Here is a 4,120-nt window from a genome sequence, read left to right as displayed (position 1 = left end):
GAAATGAGGAGACTCTAAATCTCCTGATAATCAATCAGCCAGCACAGAGCCAGTGCCTTGAAATGAGGAGACTCTAAAACTCCTGGTAATTTATTAGTCTTTATCCATCCAGCACAGAATCAGTACCCTAAACTGAGGAGACTCTAAATTTCTGGTTATATATATTTAATTAGACAGCACACAGACAGTGCCATCTACTGAGGTCACTCTGAATCTCCTGTTGTTTTGAAATTAGTCCGCCAGCATAAAGTCAGTGCTGACTCTGTGTTGGCTGGTTAAATAAATATATGTAACCAGGAAATATAGAGTCTGCTCATTTTAGAGTTCAGAAAATGTGCTGGCTGTGCCCATAACTGAATAGACTCTAAATCTCCTGAGTATGTATGTGTTAGTACACAGCACAGAGTCAGTGCCCGAAAATGAGCAGACTTTAACTCTCCTGGTTATATGTATTAAAAAAGCCAGCACAGAGTCAGTGCCCTAAATTGAACATAATTTAAATCTCCTGGTTACATGCAGATATTTAACCAGCCAGCACAGAGTCAGTGACCTAAAGTGAGGATTCTCTACATCCCCTGGTTATGTATATTGACCCAACCAGCCCAGAGTCAGTGCTCGAACCTGAGGAAACGCTAAATATCCTGGATACATGTATTTAAACAGGCAGCAAAAAGGCAGTGTCCGAAACGGAGGAGACTCGAAATCTCTCTCTCTCTCTCTCTCTCTCTATATATATATATATATATATATTAATCCATCCAGCACATAATCTGAACCCTAAACAGAGGAGACTGTAAATCTCCTAGTTATATGTATTTATTTAAGCCACCAACCCACAGTCAGTGCCATAAACTGAGGAGACTCTAAATCTCCTGGATATATATATTTATTTAATCAGCCAGACCTGAGAGAGTGCCCAAAACAGAGGAGACGCTAAATATACTGGTTTTATATATTTAACCAGAAGGCACAATGTCAGTGCCCTAAACTCTACAGGTTCTAAATCTCCTGGTTATATGTATTCATTTAACCAGCCAGCCCAGAGTCAGTGCCCCAAACTGTAGAAACTGTAAATATCCTGGTTATAAAAGTTTTAACCAGCCACCACACAGTCAGTGCCTTAAAATGAGGAGTCTCTACATCTCCAGGTTATATTTAATTAACCATCTCGCACAAGTCGGGACCTAAAAATGAGCTCCTGTGAGGAGGTTGAGCAATTCATCAACTTCACCAAAACATTCCACCCTGGCCTTAAATTTACCTGGACCATCTCTGACATTTCCCTCCCCTTCCTGGACCTCTCCATCTCCATTAATGACGACCGACTTGACACTGACATTTTTTACAAACCCAGCGACTCCCATAGCTACCTGGATTACATCTCTTCCCACCCTACCTCTTGCAAAAATGCCATCCCGTATTCCCAATTCCTCGACCTCCGCTGTATCTGCTCCCAGAAGGACCAGTTCCACCATAGAACACACCAGATGGTCTCCTTCTTTAGAGACCGCAATTTCCCTTCCCTCGTGGTTAAAGATGCCCTCCAACGTATCTCGTCCACATCCCATACCTCCTCCCTCAGGCCCCACCCCTCCAACCGTAACAAGGACAGAACACCCCTTGTGCTCACCTTCCACCCTACCAACCTTCATATAAACCAAATCATCCGCCGACATTTCAGCCAACTCCAAAAAGACCCCACCACCAAGGATATATTTCCCTCACCACCCCTTTGCGCCTTCGGCAAAGACCGTTCCCTCCGTAACTACCTGGTCAGGTCCACGCCCCCCTCCCATCCTGGCACCTCCCCTGCCACCGCAAGAACTGTAAAACCTGCGCCCACACCTCCTCCCTCACCTCTATCCAAGCCACTAAAGGAGCCTTCCACATCCACCAAAGTTTTACTTGCACATACACTAATATCATTTATTGTATCCGTTGCTCCCAATGTGGTCTCCTCTACATTTGGGAGACTGGGCGCCTCCTAGCAGAGCGCTTTATGGAACATCTCCGGGACACCCGTACCAATCAACCAACCGCCCTGTGGCCCAACATTTCAACTCCCCCTCCCTCTCTGCCGAGGACATGGAGGTCCTGGGCCTCCTTCACCGCACCTCCCTCACCATCAGACGCCTGGAGGAAGAACGCCTCATCTTCCGCTTCGGAACACTTCAACCCCAAGGCATCAAAGTGGACTTCAAACAGTTTCCTCATTTCCCCTTCCCCCACCTCACCCTAGTTCCACACTTCCAGCTCAGCACTGTCCCCATGTGTTGTCCGGACTTGTCCTACCTGCCTATCTCTTTTTCCACCTATCCACTCCACCCTCTCCTCGCTGACCTATCACCTTCATCCCCTCCCGCACTCACCCATTGTACTCTATGCTACTTTCTCCCCACCCCCACCCACCTCTAGTTTATCTCTCCACTCTTCAGTCTCACTGCTTTTAATCCCGATGAAGGGTTTTTGCCCGAAACGTCGATTTTGCTGCTCCTTGGAGGCTGCCTGAACTGCTGTGCTCTTCCAGCACCGCTGATCCAGAATCCACCCCTGTGTTCTCTGTCTATACCATGATGTTTAGATTGATTCTAATCTAAAAAGTGAGATAATGGAGTTTTACATAAATTCATGCGGCAAGACGTGTCTGATTGAGGACATGGATACCACTATTACACATTGGATCACATCCCACCTGTTGCCTGGCAGGTGCTCATGTGACTCAGCCAACTTTGTCTATCTTATACGTTGCAGGCAAGAATGCCTGGAGGCATGGTACATTGGGGAAACCGAGCAAAGGCTACGACAACAGATGAATGGGCACCGCACAACAGGAGGGTTCCCTCCCAGTTGGGAAACACTTTAGCGGTCCAGGGCATTCAGCCTCGGACCTTCGGGTGACCATCCTCCAAGGTGGACTTTGGGACAGGCAGAAGAGAAAAGTGTCCGAGCAGAGGCTGATAGTTCAGTTCGGTACCCATAGGGAGGGCCTCAACCGGGACCTTGGGTTCATGTCACATTACAGGAGATCACCATTGCACGAGACACACACACACACACACACACACAGATATGTCTACACGCACACACACACACACACGGACACAGGTACATACAGACGCGCACACAGACACTCACGCACAGCTTTATAGACACGCACACTCCCACACTCACACATGCACCCCCTCACAGACTTAAGACACTCCGCACTCACTACACACACAGACACACACACACACACACACACACTTTCTCACACTCACAACCCCCACCCCAGACAGACACACCCACACAGATAGACAAAGACCCACATGCACACAGATATTTTGTGGGTGAATTTGTACTTGCATGCAGTTTTTGTACTTTGCTCAAAAACTGCATTCATTCATGTAGAAATCTTGAGCTCAAAAACTGTATGAATTTATGTGAAAATTACTCCCTCTATTCTCTGCCCGTCTGCCTCATGACTTTTTAAAATTCTGTAAGGCCATTCCTCAGCCCTGAAGCCCCAGGGAAAACTGTCGAAGCCTATTCAGCTTCGTGCTATTGCCCAAATAGTGCAAACCTTGCAAACCCTTTCAAATACTTTCTAAATTGCACCACGTTCGTTACTGAATGCACGATCTGTTAGTGCTGAAGTGAAGCGACGCTGAAACATTAGTAATGACAATTTTGAGCGCTCTTTGCCTGTAGGGTAGCGTGGCCGAGTCGTTTAAGGCGCTGGATTTAAGCTCCAGTCTCTATCGAGTCGTGGGTTCGAATCTCACCGCTACCAAGATTGCAGCTGCTCTTCTGCAGGCAGAGGAACTTAGCAGGCCCTGTATATTTGCGTTTGCAGCCGGTCAGGCCTCTAATCCAGACTGACTCTGAAAACTGTGGGACACTTTGCTGTCGGAGCCCCCTCATCTGCACTGCTTTACGATGAATATGTGGAAACTTTGGTGCCAGTTTCTGTGTCTCAAATAGTCAGCACGTTTGGCTGCAAGTTTGGTTGTTCGAGCCTGCCCTTCGCACCGAGCCTCAATGATTTCAGTTCAAGCATTGAGGCCAACCATGTACCGACACTGCAACCACGAGAACTCAGCAGAGTCCGCAGCTGGATGTGGCCCCAATCTCTCCAAGG

General features: G+C 47.5%; 1 non-coding gene across 1 annotated transcript; it reads left to right on the top strand.

The window, feature by feature from the left end:
- The first annotated feature begins 3,690 nt into the window (after positions 1-3,690).
- Positions 3,691-3,772, top strand: trnal-uaa (transfer RNA leucine (anticodon UAA)). The gene has a single exon. It is a non-coding gene; the product is annotated as a tRNA-Leu (tRNA).
- Positions 3,773-4,120: the final 348 nt, after the last annotated feature.

The sequence above is a fragment of the Chiloscyllium plagiosum genome, unplaced genomic scaffold, assembly GCF_037043375.1.
Source record: "Chiloscyllium plagiosum isolate Xiang-an unplaced genomic scaffold, Cpla_swu_hap1 HiC_scaffold_47, whole genome shotgun sequence".
Lineage (NCBI taxonomy): Eukaryota > Metazoa > Chordata > Chondrichthyes > Orectolobiformes > Hemiscylliidae > Chiloscyllium > Chiloscyllium plagiosum.
Note: the sequence above shows the minus strand (reverse complement) of the source record. Positions and strands in the feature narration are given on the sequence as shown.